This window comes from Arvicola amphibius, chromosome 10 (assembly GCF_903992535.2).
Source record: "Arvicola amphibius chromosome 10, mArvAmp1.2, whole genome shotgun sequence".
Taxonomy (NCBI): domain Eukaryota; kingdom Metazoa; phylum Chordata; class Mammalia; order Rodentia; family Cricetidae; genus Arvicola; species Arvicola amphibius.
In genome coordinates, this window is record NC_052056.1 from 21,697,589 (window position 1) to 21,723,338 (window position 25,750).

Here is a 25,750-nt window from a genome sequence, read left to right on the forward strand (position 1 = left end):
ATTCTGTCCAGTAAATCTGCCAGTTCATGATCAGCGTCTGCTCACCTCCTGTCCCACCTCTGATTCCTAATCTAGGGAGACTCACGCAAGCATCTATGTCAGCCTTCCACTACCCTGGAACCCCTAACACCACAAGAGACTGTAATCTCTACAAATGAGCCAGAATACATCTCTACTTGATGTTGATTCATGTCCAATATTTGGTGTGCAACGATAAGCTAATTCAATTATGAAGAAGTTTATCAGGGTTTGCGACTTATTTGTCTTCATTATTAATTATGCATTGAGGTCAACTTCTTTTGAGTGGTGTTTTGGGAGGTTGAGGAGAGTTGAATAATACAATTTAATAAAAAAATAAAGGGAAAATTGCCTTAAAGCTTCAAGTCAGACCTTATTTAGCAGTGTTGATTAGGGATGGATGTGTATACATCTTTAAGAATCATATCATTTTCTCTGTGTCAATCACATTTTCTATTATTCACCAAGTAAATTTGTTTAAGTTGTCATGCATATTTTATTATGTAACTGGATCACATGAAACTGACTTTATATTTCTGGAAATTGTTTTAGGGAGCAGTGAGAGATACTTAGGAAAACAAAAATAGGAAGTTAAAAGTATTTGTAAAACTTTAAAAATATTGTCTTCAATTGATAATTTCAGAGAAGTGATCAAGCAGCCAGCGTGATAGAAACATTCAAGATACAAATCCTCCTCCAGAAACTAATATCAATACTGATGTAAATTAGAAATAATATAGTGATAAAATCACATGTGCAATGCATCTGACACTAGAGGAATTTAAATGTGACACAAATCAATGAATGAGAGTAATGACCTACATCTTGCTGATATATAAATACATAAATTGTGAGGATGTTTAGGAAAAGAGATATGCTTCCCAGATAGGAGAACTCCAATGCCAAAATTTAAAAGTAGAATGAAATTAACCTAATGTGTTGCCTGGTGCCTGGAGGAAAATCTTGCTTTTTGCTTGAAGTGTTGGGTTGTGCTATGTAATTTGGTCCTGGAAACTTGACTGGGGCAGCACAGGAATGAAGAAATGACAGGCACATACGGAAAATCTGGAAATGGGTTGTATCTGTTGATTTTGATGGAGGGCACCTACTATGAAGCTTCTTAACTTATTATTGTTTGTAAAACAGGGGGAACAGATTCATGGTGGGAGTTCTCTGAAGTGGAGCAGTGTCAGACTCTCAACTTCCTGGAGGAGGGAGCTGTTCAAGATAGTTTATGCATGCCCTGGTCAATCATTCTGAAAATTCATACTTGGACTAGAGGAAGGCTATGCCATTTCTGTGGGATTGAGGAAATGGTCTGCTTGACATAGCTGTGTTCATGTCAACAACGCATATTTAATCAGGACTCCATCAACCACTCAGAGATAGCACACATGGGAAATGATAACATGAGGTCACTAGAGACAGTAAATGTGAGATCGTTATAGAACTAAAGTTTTTTTTTTCACCATAGGTACTAGGCTTGAAATAAAAAAAAAATTATAATCAAAGATATTAGTTGGATTTTTATTTTTGTATGTTTTGTATGTGCTATACTTGTTTATGTATGAATGGTTTACATGTGGGTACATATGCATGTGGAATTCAGAAGTCAGAAGTCAACATTTGATGTCTTCCTTTAACACTCTCCACCATGTTTGTTGAGATAGGTCACTGTGTGTAGATATCACCAACAGGCTAGGTTAGATGGCCATCAAGCTTCAAGAAATTGCCTGTTTCTATTATACCAGCAGTAGGGTTTAGGATGCATGCAGTGAAGACTAGGCTTTTATTTGGGTGTTGGGCATCAGAACTTCCGTCCTAGTGATTGCATGGAAACTTTTTACCTACCGAGCTGTCAGATTAGCAGATTATGTAGCATTTATCACACAATGGTGTAGAATCTTTTGTTAAAATATACAGTGCATACAATAATATCAAGTTCATATTAAACACATAATAAAACTAAAATATCCTAATAAATATTTAAATCATAGAGCTGGCCGATAAAGGAATTAGAAGAGCTAGAGGCAAATCTATCATCACTGAAGTTGTATCTCCTAAGGATACAAAATCTTAAATTGTCTTGAGTATGTAAATTTGTAGAAAAAGAGAGGTAACATAACAGGTGTCATTATGTGCCATAGCAATACAAAGCTTTCCCTAAAGTTAGCATTTGATTTTCATACTTTGAAGAGAGAAGTCTTCAAGGGAAGATTATTATTGCAGTTGTAAAAGTAAAGATGTAAATATATGGTTGCTTGGCTACATGTTGAACTTGGGTAACACTGGTACCCATGGAAATCTGAAAGTTGTATACTGGTAGAGGAATATGACCTTCTGTGCTACAGAGGAGAATTTCCAGCCCAGAAACATTTTTACCTGAATGACCCTGGGGATTTCTGAGTAGGTTAATGATCCAATAAAAAGCATCTTATGTAAAATTACATAAGAATAAGAGACTGTGAAAATTTATGCATCATAAGATAAAAATCTCATTTTGAAGTTACATTCTGAGGTGGGAGCTGGGCTGGAGAGATGACTCAGAGTTTAGGAACACAGGCTGCTCACCCAGAAGACCTGGGTTCAATTCCAACACCCATATGGTACCTCATAACCATCTGTAACTCCAGTTCCAGGGATTCCTACATGTTTTACTAGCCTTCTGGGAAAACAGACAAACACATGGTACATAGACATACATGCAGGATAAACACCTATACCTTAAAATGAAATATTTTTTTAAGTTAAAACATTTGAAAGAATAAAAATTTCCAGGGTAACAAAACAGAATAGTCACTGACTTTGCAAATATCTTTATTCATGAACTTTTTTTTCTGATGGAAAACCTAGCCAAAGATTACATATTGGTGAAAAAATAACAGGGATATTTTGGGGTAGTTCATGCTATTATGATATAATACAAACTGCTCCCCTGATGAGGAATTCTTAGCTTTCCAATTTAAGTTTGTCTCCTCATAGACTTATAGATATATAGGCATATGTAAGTTATTCATATATATACATTTTATATAATATATGTAAATTCACAAGCAAATATGAGACACAGATTATGCCACAAATAACAAACATCTAATTAATGTATTTCATTAATCTTATAATATTTTGAATAAAATTTGAAGCCTCACATGCTGAGCCAAGTGTTCTCCCACTGGCCTCTCCTCCAGCTCAGTAAAGATTTAAATAATCATAATAGTGAACTTAGCACATATCACAATCAACTGCATCAAGCTTTAAACAGGACTGAATCTCTTTTATCTCAATTTTTTAGTAGCTCTAAAGTCAATTAATGGGAATGGATATATGAATATTACAACTTAAGTACCTAGTTCACTATATAAAACTAGAATTAATTTCGCAAGCATTGTTTAAGTTTTAAAATCCCAAGGACTTGAAAACATTTTTTGTTGTTGCTTTTGCTGCCCCCTGAATGGTACCCATGGCTTGTTAACAGCTATAAGAAGATTGGTCTTGAAATACATTCTGGGGTCCTTAAAACTGCATATAAAAATATATCAAATCACTATCCTAAGATTTGTAGACATCTATTGAACTGGAGAAAAAAGACCAAGTATCCATAACTACTTTTATATTTGCCATGTAGATTCTCCTCTTCCTTAGTGAGGAGAGAAATGAAGCTGTCCTATGCAGAAGAATATATACAGCCTTCAGAGAGCAAAGCCAGCTTTGTGTGGAATGGAACCTAAAGCCCTCTCTATGTGATCTCCTTAGAGGATTTCACATTAAAATATGTAAGTTGAGCAAAACTATTTCATTGGTTTGGACACTGACATACAGTAACTTCAAAAATTAAGTAGCAATGTAGAAAAATGATTTTAACATATCTTTATTTCAGCCTTGGTAGCTTATAACACTAAAATAAAATATTTATAACAGGAAGATACAAGTAACATAAGAAAGACAGGTATTAAAATTTTGCACTAATACAGATTGGATTTAAGTGTCTAAAAACAATAATTTATTTATAAAATATTACCAGCAAATATTTGCTACACATACATGCCCAAATCAGATTTACTAATGCTTATCATTGGAATTGAAGTGTTATTAATTTTTGAAGTAATTTAGAATGTTCACTTCTCTACCTTACAAGATATAAATCAATCATAATGGATTTAACAGAATGAAACAATTCCTATTTGTAAGTTTTTACACTTGTTTGTGAATCATGGTTTTGTGGAGATGTATGTATAAACAGAACATGGAGTGTTAGTTATACTTGTATGTCTAGGTCTCCGGCTTATGCAAACTTCTACTTCCACAGATTGAGTAAGTTTGGATGTGATGATTCAATTTGATTTGAACAAATAAAAATGTGCAGTTTGGCATGCTGGTATACTCATGAAATTTGAAAGATCAAAGTAGGAGAAAGATTGCCATGAGTTCGTGTATTCTGGACTGGAGTCAGTTTGAGTTGATCCTAGGACACAGGTCAAAAAGACCTTATCTCTACAAAAACAGAAAAAGCAAAAAGGAATGTTTTCCTTTGTTCTTCTCCACTGTTCCAATGTCCTAGGAGCTTGTGTTCTTCTTAAGCAGTATGTTAAATGATCAGTTGTGAATTTTCTCATTTCCAGTTCTAACAATAATGGCGACATTGGAGGGAAAATATAATATTTTGTCCTCACAACATATGGAGATTTAGAATTTGTTTGCTGTAGCATTTTAATAGTAGCATGAGTATGATTCCCATGAAACCATTCTATACTTACGGGTCAATACTATATAGATTCTATGTCTTTGGAAGGTGTCTTAGCTAGGGTTTTTATTGTTGTGAGGAGACACCATGACCATGGCAACTCTATAAAGAAAACATTTAACTGGGTGGCTTGCTTACAATGTCAGAGCTTCAGTCCATTATCATTAAGATGAGAAGCATGGTGGAGGGCAAGCAGACATGTTGCTGGCTACATCTTGACTTGCAGGCAACAGGAAGTCACTGGGTTACCACTTATGTGAACTTTCATATGTTACCCTGATCATGGGAAACCTCAATGCCCAACCCCATACTTACATACTTCCACTACAAGGTCATACCCACTCCATGAAAACCACACATCTTAATAGTCCAACCCCAATAGGATCATGGAGGGTCAATTGCATTCAAACTACCACATTCTCTGGCCCTCATAAGCTTGTAACAATATCATAGTGAAAACACATTTAGTTCAACTTTGAAAGTTCCTAACCCAAAGGGAAAAGTCCAAATTTCTCCACACAAACATGTGGTCTGGATTATAACAGCAATGCTTACTCCCAGTGTCAGCTTTTGTCTTTCTTAGGGAGTTTACTGCTATAAAAAGGCACCATGACCATAGCAACACTTATAAAGAAAATATTTAGTTGTAGTGGCTTCCTTGGAGTTTCAGAAGTTCAGTCTATTATCATCATGATAGGGAGAATCATGGCACGAAGGCAGATGTTGTACTAGTTATATTGACTTGAGGGAATAGGAAGTCAACTGACTCACTGGCCAGTATCATTGTATCACAGAAAACTGGGAGGTATCATCCTGATCATAGGAAACCTCAAAGCCCACACCACAGTGACTCCCATTCTCCAACAAGTTCGTACCCAATCCAACAAAGCCACATCTCCTAATAGTGGCTCTCCCTATAAGATTATGAAGACCATTATGTTCAAACTACCACAGAAGGTAAAGAAAACTTTAAGTATTTAAGTTTCATACACTAACTTCAGTATCTACCAAATTCATGGGTATAGAGACCCTTAATAACTGAAAAATATTGGAAGAATATCAAATATGTAGGTAGCCTCTTGAAAAGAAATTTTGAAATAATTTATTAAAATTGTTAATTTAACAGTAAAATTGTTAAAAAGGTTAGTGGAAGATTTTCAAAGACATCACAGTGGTTATTGGTGCTTAGTGAACAGTAATGAGGATATGAGTTTTGATTCCAGAATTCATATATATAACTAATACATGACTCACAAAAACCGATAACCTTAGTTCTCTGAGAGATCTGATAGCCTTTTCTGGACTCTGTGCACACAGACACTTGCACCTGCACAGACAAGTGTCCACACACACACACATACACACACACACACAAACACATGCACACAGACATCAGATTAAAAATTGTTTATAAACAATAGCAAGATCTGTATGAGCTGAAATTAATGGCGTTACATTGTCAGTGACTATTTTACATGCCTTCTCTATATTGTCAATGTTACTTTATGCAATAAATTCATGATATAGATATTAACATTATCATGATTTCATAGATCAAACAACACAATAAAACTATCTTGGCAATAACAAGGGATATGCTTTTACAGCTATTCAAAATCATTGAAAATGCATGTTAAAATCTTTAAGAATCCCTGTATTCTAGAGTAACTTGAGCCATCTGAGAATAAAACATATTCTAGTTTACACAATATTGCAAACTAAATGAATCCATTATACCTGAGAATAAAAGGAAAACTTGCATTAACGATATTTGTGTGAGTTCCTAGAAAGCAGTTTTGCCATTTGATCCCCGCATGGGGTAAAGTGAGTTTCCAAGGTTAATGATCAGAATACACAGCACCGATTGAACAAATATGGCCCTCAGCACCTGAATAGAATACTGAGCAGATTAAATCTAGTATCTGATACAAAATGGTTTTTCATATGCTGAGAGTATTATTTATACTTGCAATTTCATTTTACTTATTCACATTGGTCTCAAATTTTCAAGAGCATATTTGCCAAAATCCCGACTTGATCTTGAATTTAATTAGTTTTTCAGCAAAAGAAATTGAACCACATTTATTACTCTTCTGTCCCCAGTGGTGAACACTGGTGTCCATATATTGATCTGCACTCTGATCTTGGCAACTGCAAATAGGAGAGGCAGGAAGTTTCTCCACTGCTGTGCGTTTGGAGGCAGCAGGGCTCTCCCTGTTACTAACGAATGTCCAGTTTTCTTCTTCTTAAAAGTGAGGGATTTTTCTCTTGGGTCATTCGTGGGATAAGTGCCACTTACTTGAATTGTTAGTCATCAAGAATTAATTGTCAGACGGTTCCTGTGAATGGCAAGTCTGATTCGAGTCTCACTCAGTTAAAGTCCAATTATCAGCAGTTACCTATCTTCCTGGAGTGTTTAAGAAAGACTCCATTTTCTTCTCATTGCTTTTCTTTGCAGGAGCCAGCTTCATGAGGATACAGGACTACAGCACTTATTGTCTCCTTCATTATAATCTTGGAACTATTTGTTAATTTGCAAATCTGCTTGCTGTGTTGCTAGGGTTTGCTCTCTTTCAACCAATTTTAAGCCATCAACTGAGAAGTAAATAAACGGGGAAAAGTTCTTCATTTAAACATCTTGGACTCACATTTATTCCATCTTTTTTTTATTCCTGGTAATTACGTTTTTTTAGCCCTTTTCCCGAGTATTATTAAGAGTATGTTGGTCCCATCCACTTAAGCATAGCTGTTCCATTTCCAAGTCTTTTAATAATTTCTGAAAATTCTTTCCTTCAATTCATAACATATTTAGAAGTTGTGGAGATTCAGAATAATATGTTAAGGATAATCGTAGTGTAAGTAATGTAAACAGATGTAATAAGTTGGCTTCTTGAGAAATTCTTAAATACTTACATTACACATGATCTCAAGAGATCACTCAGTGATAATTTTAGACAGTTCTTTAAATATGTATTTCAAGTATTTGAAACTTAATTTTTTGGTGTTGCTCTTCAGAGAGTGTCTGGCAAAGTGGGTCTTTGGTTAAGAGCAATGATCTTCCAGAGGACCTGAGTATGACTCCCAGTACCCAAGGTCAGAAGACTCATGAGTCACATGTAACTCTAGCTCCAAGGGACCTGACCACTTTTTACCTCCATGGCAACAACAAATATGCCTCAAAGACACACACAAAGACACTTAACATACACATAAACAAACAATAATTCTTGAAAAGCTTTAAAATGATTTTTAAATTTTCATTTTTTTTTAAATGAATGGCATCCAATCTTTGTTGTCTCCAGAATTTTGGGCAATACAGATAACTTTACAAGGCAAGTTCTTGAGGAGGGGAGTCAGTACAATTGTAAGGCTGCTAGCGGCTATGGTCTCTACAAGCTATACCCAAGTGACATTTCCAGAAGCCTCTGAAATACCCATGTGCCAGCTTCAAATGCTTTGCATAGCACATTTAGCTGTGGATTGCCTGCTCACTTCAAGGTGTGATTAGAGGGCCATCAACAGCAGGATTCCTGCAGACTCCATTAAGCAACCTACACCCGCTAGACCAGATGCTTCACTGCATGTTAAGTAATATTGTGGAGAAATCTTGGGGGACATGCTGAGTGTCACACAGTTGCCATGTGTACTGGATTTTGAGAGTTGTGAATCTTTCCTTTATGCAAAGTCTTTATTTTGTTTTATTTATATTAAGCAATACAAATATACTTAGGATATACTTTGGAATGTAGAATGTGTGATGTGTGATAGTTGGACTAAATACTTGAGGTAATTTGAAATGGTAGGATGTCTGAAGCAATTAAGAACTATGGGATTAAGTTCTGAGTCTGCTGTCACATAGAGCATGATCCTAGTCTCTATGTCTCTGAGCTTCTGCCACATGAATTTTAAATGGCATGTTCCATAACTTTTATTGATACATTCACTGAAGAAATAGTGAACATGTTTTGATCAGAATGAAGAACTTTCCCTCAAGACCATAACACCTGGCTGGGAATATTGTGTCCACAATAGACACATGCCTGCAAAGAAAAATAGCATTGCAAAGCCAATTTTATATTTGATATTTTATTTATTTATAAGTATAAATGGTGTTTGTAAAGAAAATGATAATTGAGAAAAGTGGATAATTAAGTTGTAAGTCTTCAACTAAGTTTTTAAATGTGTCTAGGATATAGATGGTTGAGAGGAAAGCAATTAACTTTACAGAGCTATAAGCACTGAAATCTATGTACTAGACTATGCAGAGAAAAATTACCATCATGAGTCTTAGCAGGGTCACCACAGTGACAAAAGCTAAGATGCTTAGAATTAGGGAGATTGAGAGGTGAAGTATACCAGATATTTTAGGGATTTGCAAAACTAAGAAGCTTAGGTTAAGCCATGTAGGTTAATTAGAGAAAACTAGTTTGATTTTCGTTTCTAAGTATCAAATAGTCAGTCGTATGTGCATATCACTTCTATCACACAATGCGAGTAAGAGAGATTTAACATTTTCAGACCTAGGTGTAATAATGCAGGTATGTAGGTTGGAAGACAGATTATCAAAGATTAGGAGTGCAAAAAAATTTGGATAGCTCACACACAAAATAAAATAGTAGATAGTTAGAAAATATGAAGGGCAGTCCAGAGTTTGAATGATTTGAGTTTGAACGTGAAGCCTAATACAACAATCAAAAGTAAAGCACAAATTCTATGTCTTCACTGAGAAATAGTGTGTGCTCACATATATGATAACATCCAGTATTCTCTACCTTATATTCCAAGTACACTCTTCTTGGGATTTTCACAGTAAGGAGCAAAAAGCACTCATCTATTTCAGATAATAACAAATGCTAAGAAAAGCATGTGTAGAAAACAGAAATGAAATACTGAAGTTACTTTAGAAAATAGTTTAGCAAGTTCTCTTGAAAGAATTAAAAACTGAATATAGAAATTAAAAAAAAAGTCAACAAGATGAAGCCTGAAGACCTAAGCTTTAACTGGACTGAAACAAGGTCATGGTTATAGGAAGAACAAGGTTAATTCAGCTCAAACAGAGAATAAAAGGCAAAGATAAAGTCAGAAAGAAAGGCTCAGTTCCATAAACATTATTTAGTTACTTAAGGCATGATTCCCTCTAGATAAATACATGCTAGAAGGTGTAAAAAGCCAAAGTTTACTTGATTCAAATCCTTTTAATGTGCAGATGACTAATACAAACCTCCCATATCTAAAGGAAACACACAATTACAGCTAACAGCTGAATTTTCATTATCTGGCAATTAATCCATTGTTCTTTCCATTGCTTAGGAAAGTCCTTGAATTATTTTACTTCTTTGCTCAAAGGTAGATTAATCATGGCTGCCTCTTAGTCTGTGAACCTCTCATTAAGAATTATAATTTTCAAGACTGGAAAACCATTGTCTTCGCTTTAAACAATGTTGATCTTTTCATTTGTTCTTTTGTCTCTGTACACTTTTCTTTTTTCTTAATGTTAAAGACAACCTTGAAGAGGAACAAACTCACACAGGTAACCTACAGGAAGGAAATGAGTTTTGGTGCTTGGGAAAATTGCTTTCCCTTGCTTTGCCAGGTGGTGCATACAGACAAATTATAGCTGCAATAGAATCATGCCTTTTGAAATCATTTTCTTGAGTGTTTCTGTAATTCAGTTGAGGTTCTTGGCATTCTTTCTCCAACTATTGTGTTTTCTTCATTCTTTGTTATTTGTGTTTTCCTCTTATTGTAGGAGTTCCAAAACTGTATCTGAAAAATAAATTTCTTTATTTACAATAAATATTTATTGCATGGAATAAAACTTACATATTTCAAGTAGTCAAGAATTATTTTGTTTTATTCTAGATTTTGAACATTTCATTGTTAATTTTTTACTTATTTTTGAAAATTTTAAATAAAATCTTATTTGTCTCCATATTATAGCATCATTTTATCTCTTCTCATTTTGGAACACTATAAACTCCTGGCCAAGATTGGTGTAAGAAATCACAAATATGAGGATTTATGAAGTAAACAAGATTTTACAACTATAAATTATCAGAAATTGGGCATATTTTAAGAATGATGCTTATGATGATAGTTAATTTTTTGTATTTATATTTTTCCAAAACCCAATCTGTAGCAATAGTTGGAAATATGGATATAAATGAAAACTTTGTACAATTTCTAAGAACAAGCAAGGATGCCTCTATTTCATATTGCTTTGAATTTTACTTTCTTTTTCTCTTCCCTTGAATAGCACATGAGAAAATGACATGGGGAATAGAAATGGAAGAAAGCGCTGTGGGATAATGCTTTTGTACACTGTAAAGATTTGTCACTCATATTGTTTTAATAAAACACTGATTGGCTAGGTTTTATTGTAGATAGAATTCTCGGTTTTCTGAGAAACCATCAAACTGACTTTCATAGTGGATATACAAGTTTGCACTCCCACCAGCAATGGAAGAATGTTTGCCTTGCTCCACGTTCTTTCCAGCATAAGATGTTGCTTGTGTTTTTTTTTTTTTTATCTTAACCATTGTAACAGGCATAAGATGGAATATAAGACAGGTATAAGTTGATTGCATTTCCCGATGTATAAGGATGTTCAACATGTTTAGTGTTTTTCAACCATTTGAGATTCTTCTCTTGCAAATTCTCTGTTTAGATCTGTTCTCGATTTTTTTTTAGTTGGATTATTTGGTTTGTTGATATTTAGTCTTTTGAGTTCTTTATATACCATGGAAATCAGTCCTCTGTTGAGTCCTTTTCCTCATGCACCTGTTTTGCCATGTTGCGTTTATTACTTTTGTTAGAATTTCAAAAAAATAACTTTTTCCCCCTGCCTTGATGTTTCCTGACATGGTCAACTTATTCTTAATTTTCCTGTCTTCATTTACATCTTCTCTTATTGGTGACAATTGTAGACCTGCAGGCTTCATGGAATTTGGTTGGTTAGTAATGAGGCTTAATACAAGGTTATACATTTACCTAAAACATTGTGAGATTATTTTGCTTTTGTTTTGTTTTTGTGTAACACAGTTACTCAATGATGCATGTGAACTGCATACATAAGAACACTGTGCTTCAATGCTGCAGTGTTAAAGACTGTATACACCTATAAGGAGGCCTTCCTTTTCTTTACTTTTTGTTTTGTGCAGATATAGTCTCCTATATCCCTTGCTTGCTTCAAACTACTATGTAACTAAGGCTGTAAGGATGACCTTGAATTCATAATCTTTGTTCCTCCACCTCCCATGTAACAAGATTATAGGACATAGCACTACACCTGGGGAGAGACCTTCCTTCACCATATTGAAGGCAGCTCTTTATTCACTGTCTGCCAGCAGTTTAGTTCCCTGCTATTATTTTCCTGCTATTTTTCATTATATCCCCATGCCTAATAGAAGGGTTTTATTAAATTATATCCTATCCCTACATAATAAAACCCAACTCTATTTCAAAGCAAGCAGAGTAGTGAAAATGCAAAAAGATGGAAGAAAATGACCATTTGAGTGTAACCAAAGGATGCATGTTCCCATTATTGTCAGTCTTTGTGATAAGATATATAGAGACAACATGGATAACAACATGAGACACATTGAGTACTATTCAGTAACATTAATATAGTATATGTGAACAATTGTTATTGATATTTCTTTCAAAGAAATATGTATTACTATTTTCTTCTCTATACACATACACAAACATATGTTCCTTATATATTTCAAGTATTTAAAAATAAAGCATGTTTTACATTTTATAAACAACAGGAGACCCTAACATACAGAGTACAGAAAAGAAAAACTAAAATTAATGGTTTGTATGAAATTTGTATAATGGTTTGTGTGAATATATAAAAATTGTATTATGATAGATAAAGAAGAATAAATACTCATATTATGAAATCAATGTTTAGCCAAAATACAATGGAATCAACTTGTTGCCTGTTCAGATATTGCTTCTGATCTCTCCTGATAAGTTCTCTTCTGAGAACTGTTGGAGGGAATCAACAAATATGGACTCAGGTGGCATGGGGAACAACTATGAGATGATATCATGGTTTTGCCATGAAAATCCTGGAAATAATTCTGTTTTGTCGGTTCTCACCAGTAGCCTGTTTGTGCTCCAAGTGTGACATCTCCCCAAAGAATCACCGCTCCTCAAGTCTATAATATATTGTGGTACTTGTTTAAGTGTAGTGAATCGATTCAAATCTCTATCTTAGTACTAACCTTCCAAAAGTAGCCTGCTTCATACAGCTACAAATAGCAGATGTTTAAGCAAATGTATTCATCTCAATAGGTAAGAAAAGTTAGGATGTAACTGAAACCATGTGTTCTTGTGTATATCGGTGTACAAGTGTATTTGACAAATATATATCAGGCATAGGATATTGTTGATTAATGGCATAGCATTACAGGAAGGTAAGATGATATAGCAAGCTAGTATCATTGAAATGAGGTTGTTATTAATTTCCATTATTTTTTATTTTAATACAAATCACTAATAAAAGATGAATTTTAGCTTTATAGGTATTTGTAAATATTTGCCATAAAATTTTGTCAATTTTTCAGTTTTTTACCCACTTCTAGTCACATAATTGTTAAGAAACTTCTTTGTTGTGGATAAAGTTTGGAAGACTCAGTTCTACTTGGATTGTACTACGCCTTTGTGTAGATAACTCTGTATTAATCACTAAAGAGATGATATTATTTGAATCAAATGCTGCTCTATAATCAAAAACTAGTTTTTAGAAAGCAAATTGTTTACATTTAAAAATGAATAAACCAACAATTTTGGATCCCAGAGATTTAGCTCAGGCAAGTCAGGCTTAATGGCTAGCCACTTTATTCACCCAATTTTAAAATCTTAAAGTTTTTTTTATTATTATTGTAAAAATGTTCAGAAATTTTTACTGTGCATGAAACTAAATACACACCAAGAAATACAGAAACTTCTGAAGACTTAAAATGTGAAGCAACGTGACAGATATCAAAAATTGTTCTGATTTTCGCATTAGCATTTGCAGGAGGAGATTACCAGGACTAATTTAAAATCATAACAGAACATAACAAAATTTTGGCACAGAATTAGATAAGTCAAAAATGAGTGAAACAAATGGTTATTATTTTACAAATTCTTGGATTTCAGCAAAGGCATATGACAGAGTGCAGATCTGTTTCTAGCAAAAGTGCTGTTGCATAGTCTGTGTTCATGGCAATTGATTATAAAATTGTTCATTTCTTATCAGCTTCCAAGAAGAATGACCTGCTTCATTTATATAAAAAATAACAAAAACACAACGTTGCATTTTAAATATTTTTTATTATTTAGACACTCATTATCTAAGTATATTTTTTCCAGACTTTGCCTGGTTATTCTTGAAATGTCCTAGGCAAACAAAATGAAATTGTGCATCTATGTTTTTTTTCTCCTGTATGAGAGTAAATGGGGTCCTTAGAGTTTGGACTCCCTATTACACCAGCAGTTTGATTTGTATTTATTTACATGAAAGTTTAGTTTTTGGCCAGATTTTCACAGTATTGTATGTTTAAATGGGTTTGAACACAGTTTGAATGCCTCAGGAAGAAGGAAGAAGGAAGGAAATTATGATTACTGAATATACACTCAGGCGCCCTTATTTGATAAAAAAAAAAATTGAACTATGGCAATACGGAACTGTAATATTTTTAGTACTGGAAAAAAATGGGAAACTTGCATTGAAATGCTCAACTGGTCTCAGTCATTTGCAGAATGATTCCCATGTTGTGCTCTAACCTCCAGCCACTCCTTTGACTTTGTGTGTTGCTATTTGTTTTTCGGAAGTGCCACTTTGAGCTCTGGCTGTGTACATGATCTACATGTGATCTGCCCTGAACAAACAATGATTCCTCACTTGTCTTTCAATTTTCTGTGTTCTATTTTGCCATCAAAACTTCTCCTAAGTTGTTTATTATTTCATGTTTGAGCAGGTGATAATATAAAAATAAGGAAAACCTTTTCTCCTCCTTGGAGAGTGTTATTTACCTCCAAGTTTATTTTAAACCACTCGATACGCTATAGTAAGGCTACAGTAATTTCCTTAAGTCATTTGGTACTGGGTTTACATTTTATTTTCCCATTAATTAGTTTAATGTATAATAAGAGCGAAAAGAATATATACATGCCAGATTTTATGGTCTTTACAAATGATCTATTGGCAGAAACATGAGGAATATTACTGATTTGCTTCTAAGACTTGATGTTTCAGTTAAGTCTTATAAGACCATTTTTCCTTATTGTCTGGTGTTATGTGTTCTTTGAGAATATAATATTTTAGAATGAAGTTAATGCATGTTGTAGGCTAATAAGTTTTGGAAGTATAGTTAGTAATTGAAATGACATAATTAGATTCATATAGTGGAATTGCATATGTACTTGTCCTTACAAAGAATTTTAATTCATAAAATGCTGTTATTTTCAGTTAATGTCTGTTGGTTGTTCATATTGTAGGAGAATATACATAGATATACATATGTGTGTGTGTGTGTGTGTGTGTGTAGCCATTATTTTTGGAGCGTGGGACTGGGGATTACACTAAACAACTCATGCATGTTGGAACTGCGCACTAATACTGACATTCATCCATTGGCTTTAAGAAGACAAAATCTTTTTCATCATAAAAACTCTCTTCTGCTGCATTGATAACCTTATGTTAAGTGCCTAAACATCTCGGTAGCTTATACAATCATTTGTGCTTTTTCCTTCAAAATAGCTTCTTTCAGTATTCATTGGATCTGAGGTAAAATTTTCACCACCACTTCTTCTAAAGTAGTCCAGTGCAAATGATCTTTATGACATTGCTAAGATCTGCTCCCTCTGCAGGCATCTTCTGATTTGTGTCTTCCATTTAACATTGAGTTTAACTTCCCTTTTTATAGCTGTGTTATTTCATGGTCCAGTTCTATTTTCCTTCATTTATGAAATATACATCTATATTCTCCTTTGCTATTGAATGCACTTTCTTCATAGTTAAGGCCATTTTGTTTTACCTATTAATGAGATTTCCCCAAACAAATCATTATTACATTATAAAAATAGAAGTTATAGTTATCTACCATACGAATTAAAGCATAGAAAGATTTTTTATTATTTTAATCTTTATTCACAGAAATATTATACAACCAGGCTACTATATACATATTTGGGGAATTCTTCAGAATTTAGTTTGCTGAGATATTTTCCAGGTTTATTCAGTAAAAAATGTTCCATTATAGATAATTTAAAACATGCATGTCTTTATTTATATGAATATCATTGAAATTTCATTGTAATTTTTACTCTATAATCATGTATAATTATTGTTGTTTGAAATGTATGAAAGTTGTTCACAGCAATTCTTGCAAAGTTGCATTAATAAGAGACAGTATTTCAGGTTTTTTCAGTATTTGCTTATTTTAAAAATGTACATTCATGGATTAATGTAGTAATTTTTAATGGAAGACAAGCTGTAAAATGTTCTCTAGTCCAGAAAATTTGAGTGTTTTTATAAGTGATGATGAGATTTTAAAAACAAATCTGACTTATGAGCATGTTATTAAATTGTGTCAAGTTATTCTTTTTTGATTACAGAGTCTGATGTTCAAGAACATTTTTTGACAGACTTCAAAATAAAAAAAAGCTGAAATTATATACAGCTAATAGGTTAAGTCATAAAAGTCAAAATGATCATATGGGGCATTAAGTTTATCTTTTATTAACAAGCACTTATGGAAGTTGAGATGAGACAGCAATGGACCAACCTGAATGACAGGTTGTAGATTTTAGGTGCTTATGATCGACCTAAAGAGACACATTGTAAGTAGAAAGTAAATCCAAAATGAAACAACAAAGAAATAACACCTAAAGTAACCCTTCCTTCCCCATGTGATTTTTCTGTTTTATTTTATTACAGCAAAAGGCAGGAAACCAGAACAGAAATTGCTTCCAGGAATAGGGTTGTTGTTGTGACAAACCTGATCATGTTGATTTGGGGGGAATAAATTTTGAAAATTTTGCAACTTTGGAAAAGAAGAGCCAGTGAATGTCGTGGGCACAGGTTAAAGATTCATTCTAGAATCATCTTGGAAATGAATAATAATGCAAGGAAAGTGGACTATAAGTCCCATCTCATGATGTTTCTTACAGCAGCAAGGACTCCATCAGCAGTTGTACCAGGGGTCAATCACGTGATATTTTGCCTTATGGTCTATGTGTGCTGACTGTGCTGTGGCTGAATAATCAGATGTGATCAATAAGAGGTTAATACCATGGACACGGCTGGATTTGAACTGTTGGATATTGATTTTGCTCCAGTATAACTCAATTATTTCCTTTGGATATAAGAATTTCCAAGTATGTAGTTATTTTTAATTTTCTGTGAGCCTAAAATTAAGAGTTCAGCTTTTAAATAGAATTTGGATTTTGGAAGTATTGGATTGTTCGAAGACTTGGGGGATTTTTGGAGTTAAAGTATATTTTATATTTGGATATTAAAATGACTTGAGACTATGGGGAAAAGAGATGCAAATTATAGATAAATGAGACATGTGTGTGCGTCAAATTGACAGGGAGTGGACAGACTGTACTGGCTAGTCTTAATGACCAAATTGATATTGTCTTGGATGAAAGAGAATATCTAGGTCAGGCTAGCCTGTGGGTATATCTTTGGAGTATTACCTTAATTGTTAATTTATATAAGGAGACCACTCTGAATGTAGGTGGCACCATTTCATGGGTTTGACCCTGAAATGTAAAATAGCAGAGAGGGTGAGGTGAGCAGGAGGCTCGCGGGCAGCACTGGCAAAGATATTTCTCTCTGCTCTTGACTGCGAATGTGATATGACCAGCTGTCTCAAGCTGCTGCTACTGTAATTTCCCGGTAATGAAAGTTTGTTACCTGAAATTATAAATGAAAAGAATCCCATCCCCCAGTTTGGCTTTTTGTCAGGATATTTTATCGCAGGAATAGAAGTGAAACTGGAACATCAGAAGATATAAATGATAGCTGCCCTGTGAATTGTGGAACAGTGGCAATAAACAAAGTGCTTTGCCCTATTTCAACACTGATAATGCTTGAAAATGCTTTGGTATAGACTGTGTATCTGTGCTGTGAGTGAGGTAGGAGATAATGGATTTATTAGTATCTCTGCATTTATACCTGTCACAAACACTACCAGTAAATCATCTTTCCCTCTCCTTTTATTCCCTTCCCTTCCCATCCCTTCCTTCCCTCCTACTTTCTGCCCTGCCTCCTGCCCTGCCCTTTACTTCCATAAAAATACTTTTTGTTTGTATTCTGATCTTGATCCCTTTTGTATCTTTGCTAATAAATGGCTATTTAACATCTTAAGAATTAAAATGCATGCTACCATTTTTCAAATTATATATTATAGATTTATATTGAGTACTTGTGTCAGGTATGGGGGATATCCTTACTAGATGAATTTTTTGAGGAGTTTTAGACAAAAATGTCTAAAGCATTCTAGGAAACCATATCATAAGGAAAGAGGTTAAGCATAAAGGCTTAGCATAAAAGAAACATCTTATGTGAGAGATAGAGATACTGATTACAGCTACCTAGGAGCTGAATATGGTTATGGGTCATGGTTTCATGACATTATGACTGTTACAGAGTTGAAGAGATGATAGATACAAAATTATCAAGAACATGAAATTTCTTTCTTCCTGTATCAATCTTTCCTGCCAGCCAATAAGAAGCAGAGCATTGTATTTGGGTCACTGTAAAAAATACTAAACCAAAGGTTAAAAAATAAGCAAGAAAGAGAGTGTAAATCTCTAGTCCTTTTATTGAGATGTTGTGAAATAACCACAGTGATACCAGAATAATGGGGCCACGTGGCATCTTGACATTCACAGGTTCCACAAGTTGGTCATTTTAATGCAATAAGACCTTGGACAAAATCTCCAACATTTGAAAACCTTCACGTCTCTAGGTAAAGGGTGAATGAAATCTCATGAGAAATATGAAGAATTCTCATAATTTTGAACTTTAGAGAAAGGCCACTTTTTGACACTGTCTCCCTTAATGGGACCTGTTATGACTTGGAACATGTTATGTCCTATACTTGGCCTCCCATCTATAACAACCTATGAACTATTATTGGGAGGCTGGAGAACCTGCATTTGAATGACTACCCTGAATATGATGTTGGAGACCATTGAAAGTAATTTTGAGATCACTCACAGTGCCTTCCTCTCTTCCCCTGTCCCTTCTTAGTATATAAGAAGCACTGTTCTACCATACACATAACTTCAAGAGGTTCTTCCTTATTCCAAAGTGCAACACAGCAAGGTCAATGGACCTTGAACTGAAATATCTACAATTATGACCTCATATAACTATTTCTATATTTTCAATGAATTTTTCTCAGGTATTTGTCATAAAAATAGTAATAGGTCACAGACATATAATATCCAATGACACACATAAAAGTTACTGAATCAGTCCTTGTTTTTCTGTTCTTTACTCATAAATATTGAGTATTTTAATAAATAATTTGAAATAGCTAGCAAATTGGGAGACAAAATATAAGCCTAATCCTGTCTTTGTCAATTACTAAGAACGATTACTCTGATGAGGGTCTCTACCTCTGTTTCCATCAGTTGCTGGATGAAGATTCTATGGTAATATTTAAGATATTCATCAGTCTGAATACAGGGCAAGAAAAGTTTGGGCATCCTCTCCTCTATTACTTAGGATCTTAACTGGGGTCATCTTTGTGGATTCATGGGAATTTCTCTAGTTCCAGGTTTCTTGCTAGCCCCATAATTGCTCCCTTAATCAAGATCTCTTTCCTTGCTCTCATCTCAGTCCTTCCTCCATCTTGACTATCCCACTCCCCCAATTTCTTCTCCGCCTTCCCTTCCTCATCCCCTTCTGCCCTCCCTTCTCTCCCTATGTCATGATCCCAATTTTGTCAGGCGATCATTTGTTTCTCCTTTCCGGGTGGATAGATGTATGTTTTGTTTTTCTTAAGGTTCACCTTGTTACTTAGCTTCTCTAGGATCATGAAATATAGGCTCAATAGCCTTTGGTTTACAGGAAGTGTCCACTTATGAGTGAGTACATACCATGTTCATCTTTCTGGTTCTGGGTTACCTCACTCAGGATGCTTTTATCTAGTTCTATTTATTGGCATGCAAATTTCAAGATTTTTTTGCCACTTAGTAGTACTCTAATGTGACATGTGCCACATTTTCTTCATCCATTCTTCAGTTGAGGGGCATCTAGGTTGTTACCAGGTTCTGGCTACTAAAAATAATGCTGCTATGAACATAGTTGAACAAAGTGCACTTAAAGAATAGGAGTGAGAATATGAGCATATGAGCAAAGAGGTCAAGACCATGATGGGTACATACAGTGAAACAGTTTATCTGAGTTAATGGAAGCTCGCCAACTCTAGCAGGACAGGGAAGGAACCAGCATAAGTTCAAACTAGTCCCTCTAATTGTGGACGACAGTTGCATGGCTACAACAGACTGTGGGGCCACTGGCAGTGGCATCAGGATTTACCTACCCCTACTGCTTGTACTGGCTTTTGGGGAAACTCTTCTCTTTGGATGGATACCTTACACAGCCTAGATGTAGTAGGGAAATCCTTGTATCTTCCCCCAAAGCAATGAAAAGAGGATGGGGGTAGGTAGGGGAAGGAAATGGGAGGAGAGGAAATAGTAACTGGGATTGGTCTTTAAAATGAAAAAAGACAGTCTGTTTTCTTTTTTTTCTTTTTTTTTTTTTTTTAGTTATAAACTGATTGGCATAGTAGCTCAGGCTTCTCATTAACTCTTATTACATATATTAGCCCATTATTCTTGTCTATGTTAGCCATGTGGCTCAGTACCTTATTCAGCAAGGCAGTTACATCTTGCTTCTTCTGTGACTGGATTAGGACTGCGGACCAAGTTTTCTTTTTCCCAGAATTCTCCTGTTTTCGTCACCCCACCTCTACTTCCTGCCTGGTTGTCCTGCCTATACTTCCTGCCTGGCTACTGTCCAATCAGCATTTATTTAAAATATAATTGACAGACTACAGATCATTGTCCCACAGCATTATTATTTTCTATTTCTGTGAAGAAATTTGTTGGAATTGTTATAAGGATTGCATTGAATCTTTAGGTTGCATTTTGTAGGATGACCATTTTTCATAATATTAATCCTACTAATTCATGAGCATGGGATATCTTTCCAATTTTTGATTTCTTCTTCAATTTTCTTCCTTCAATGTCTTATATTTTTTCAATTACACCAACCTTCATTTATTGTGCATTAAATTTGTATTCTGCTACTTTGCTGAAAGTGTTTATCAGCTGTAGGAAACTTCTGGTGGAGTCTTTAATGTATAATATAATGTCATCTTCAAATAATAATATCTTGGTATCTTTCTTTTTTCTTTAAAAAATTTAAAAAAAGATAAGAATAAACACACTGATAAATAAACTGTAAGAAAGAAGAAAAATTACAGAGTTTTCAAAAATTTTATTGGTCTGTAAATGAATATAAAACTTAAAAATGGTAGTACAACAATAACAACTGGTTTAATAAGCTGACTTTCTAAATTTTTTTCAGGTTTTTCTTAGAAATATACACAGTACATAGATAGATGAAAGTATAAACTGAGATGTTAACCACCACTACCATCAGTTTGATATAGTTATAAAAAATAAATAACAGAATTACAGAATTGTAGTAGCTGTGGATTTATCTTTAAGCTGCACAAGTGAAATTGGAAGTTTCTAGATCACTTTAAATTAAATTGGTTAATAATACATCATGCTAAGATGAATTTTTCATGATTTGGAAGCTAATGTTCTCAATTATTTAGCAATGCAAAGTGTTGAAAATACACACACAAACAGTACGCAGAGCTGGCCCTTGTAATTTCTCTTTAAAACAAGATGATAAATTGCTCTTTCTCTATCATATTAAAGTGATGTGGCAATATTTCCTACTGTGAAATATCTTTTGTACAGAAAACATTATGAAACATACACAATAGGTAAAAATAAGATATACTTTATTTGAAAAGTATTATTCCCAAACTTGAATATGTATAACAGAAAGGTATGTAATTAAATTAATAAATTACTTAAGCATATAATATCTTAAATTTTAATTCTATCTTTATGATAATTTCTATTATACTTTTTCTATTTTAAACAGAAATTTAAGCTTTAAATATTAAGGAACTAGAACACCATAAGATTCTACTTAACTGCCATTCAGAATGCTTTGCTAGGGTCTTTTGACCTAAGGAATCTGAAGTTTACTTTTATAGCAGTTGTATCTACATGATGATTTAACCTTAGGGTTGTCTGTTCCTACAGAAGTTTATGAGGAATAATGTAAAAGTTCCACCACCACCTTTAAAAGGTCATGCAATTACCACAAGGAAAGCCTTTCAATGACCTAAGCAGTAGCAAATTATGGGCATATAGTTAAACATGAGTTATTCAATTAGAATCTTTCTTACTACCCTGACAATGTAGTTATCATAGCATCAGCACTATAAACACTCAGTGCCATCTAAAGGAATTGTGTTCTTTTATATACTGATTATAGACATTAAAATCCAACTGCAAGAGGGATAAAAGCCTGGGTTACCGTCAACGCATCTAAGTGACTACTGCATGGTATGAAACATAATAAAAAAATGTGCTTGAGAAATTATGTAACTCCATTTTCTCATTTTGTTCCTAGGACAACTCTGACTTTAGAACATTTAGATGCCTTGCCTCTGGCTGCATAGCTAGAGAAGCCAGGCACAGAAGATTTAGTGACATCTTTTAAAATGCTCACTGCAGGATCTAAGGATTCCATTCTTACACATGCTGTATGTAGCAGTGAACAAGAAATGAGACAGTGAAGGAACACACAGCAACGGAATAAGCAGAAACATCTGACTAGGGCTTACTCAGCCCCTGGAAGAGTTAGAGTTGAACAAACAGCTTGGTCTTCAGCTGCTTCATATCCACTTCTTCATGAGGGTTTTACTTAAGAGACAGAGAAAAGACTGCAAAGTTATCTTAAAGAGTTCAAAACAAACAGCTTTATTCTGAAGAGTATAATTATATAAAATAAATACATCATTAGTCAGTATAGTAAGAAGATTATATATCGTGACTATGTCCCTAGTGATTGGGAAAAGTACACCCACTCATCTCTCTTGTGAAGTTGAACACCCAGATAGAGGACAAAGCTGAAATTAACTGTGGTGCTCTGTAATCTGACATTCTTGAGTTTAGAATGATATCTAGACAAAATAATCCCAAATCAGCTCTTCATTCTATAGCTTATTGTGTAGACCATGATCATGAGATTTTCTTTTAATTGACTTTAGTTAATTAATACAATTTTTATGAAGATATATTGGGGTTTTTAATACATAGAAATAAAAATTAATGCAAATTCAGTAACCTAATGAGGATCAAAATATCAAGAATAAAAGGAACCCTCTTCCTCACGTATAGCTAGTACCTTCATCTTCTGCAGCCTCTGGTGCTGCTCTTTGCTGCTTCAGTATGATATTGCATTTGCAAAGTGGCAGCTGAGGAGACTCCAGAGCTTCCCATGACCAATGAGAAATCCGAGGACAGACCAAGAATACACAATCGCAGTTCAAGAGAGTTTGGTTCCAGCACATCCTGACTGCTGACACTATGACACCATATATATATATATATATATATATATATATATATATATATATATATATATATATAATTTTTTTTCCTTTTGCCTTTCCCATTCCTTTAAAGAATGTAATGTAACTGGTGTGTATGTATATGCATGCATATATATAAGCATATAAACTTTTGTATCTCTTCTTCCTTCCATCTTCCTTCCTTCCTTCCTTCCTTCCTTCCTTCCTTCCCTTTTTCCTTCATCTTAGATGGTAACACTCTATTCTGGTTGTTGTCAAGTGGTCTGAGAGAAAATACTGGATTTCGGGAAGCATCCCCTTTCTCCATCAGTGGCATGGTCCCTCAACTCTTGTCTTTACATTCCACATGTTATCTTCGCTCTCATTGTTTTAACTAAAGAGCCCAGCACCATAAAATCCCTTGTATATCCTATAACAGTGGATAATTTAATATTTTCCATTTCTCATTGTAAAACCATAGACAGTGCTTTGTTTTGTTTTGGCTTTGTACATAGTGATAAAATGTCAAGTGATTTGTCCTTAAGTAGCAATAAGTTATACTTGAAAAAAGAATAAATCTAGATAGTTTTCCTTCAAGTCCAGCATTATGTTGTTTAAATAAACCTCTTGTTAAAATATAGTAACATATATAATTTATGATCACATTTGATTTAATATATATGTAAGTTTATATATTTTTGACTTTTGTTCTTGAGTAAATTTTAAGCCATATTCATTATGTAGTTTATATGGAAAAAGTTATAACGTGATTTTTTTCGATTTTCATGTTAATTGTTGCATTATTTATTACAAGTATCTTTATTAATGACAATAAATGTCTTATCAGTGGTAGATTAAAAGACCCAGAGGGTAAAGAAACTTACAGCCAAGGCTGATGACCTTAGTTCAACCCTCAAGACTCACAGAAAGCAGGGAGGGAACTGGCTGTTCCTAGTTATCCTCTCACCTAAACACATTCACCTGTGATTCACATGGCCACACTCTCGCACGTCCCACACACGCTCACAGAAATCGATGTGATATAAATTTAAAAGGAATGTCTTGTGAAAATTCATTTGGTCACATGTTCCTTTTCTGCTTTCTGCATTTTACTCCAGGCTATATCCTCACCTCCGAAGTTTGGGAAGGGAAGAGAACACCAATTAGTTATTCAGTACCAAGTAGTCCATTATGAATATGTACACACAAGCAATGTCATACAGATGGATTCTGTTGTATTTAGGAATATATATATGCATATATTTCCACATATAAACATACAACAATAATGAATGATTAAAGAGGCCATGAATTTGAAAGAGAGCAAAGAGGGGTATATGGAAGGTTTGCAGAAAACAAAGAACAACTGTTGGAAAGAGAAGGGAAAATGTTAAATTATAATCTTAAAAAATTAAAAGTTACATTTCATGTAAGTCAGTATATTTGAATTATTTATAAACTTACGAAGAGAATATAAAATACAGCTTGCCACTTTTTTTCTTACATCCTTCAACTATATGTATTTGATATTTTAGCCTTCACTGAAAGCAGGCATAATGGGAGCATTAATCATCATAGACACAGGCTAAGACAAGGAAAAATGTCCTAAATGGGGATATCCAAGCAAGATGGACATCAAATCACCAACTGCTAGTGGATTCTACTTTTCCTGAGTTTAACGCTCAGCCATAAAAAATGCTCCCACCAAACACATGTTGGAGGAAAGAAAGAAACAATAACATAAATCAGAATACTTGAAGGTTGAGTAACCACCACAGGAACACTAAAACTTGACGAATTTCTCAGTGTGGGCATAGTAGAACTTTGGATTAGTAAACACGAATATATTCCTGTATGAGTTTGTAAATTATATTTGAGACTTAATTAAGTAGTTCAAGTCACTGCAAATGTTTGAGATGCAGAGTCGACATTATTTCCTTTTTATTCTTTAATCTAGCCTCACTCTCAAATATGTAGAGTGCAAGCTCTTTATTTAAATCACATTTAACTAACATAGACTTATATTACTTTCTTCTCTCTAGGTCTACCCATCTATCTTTTTCTAGTCCCTCAATTTGCAGTCTGTTTCTTATTTGGGTATATGTGGTTTTAGGGACTTTTCTGCATTGGACAAACTATAGGGGGAATTATCTATTAGAGAGGCTAATCTCCACAACCAGCAGTAACTAGTTGCCTGTAGTATTTTGTCTATGGTAGCACCCAGAGAAAATTCCCCTTGTTTGTTTTAATTTCCACTGATAATTGCCAATGCTACACTTTTGTTATAGAGCCATTTCTGCGAGAAAAT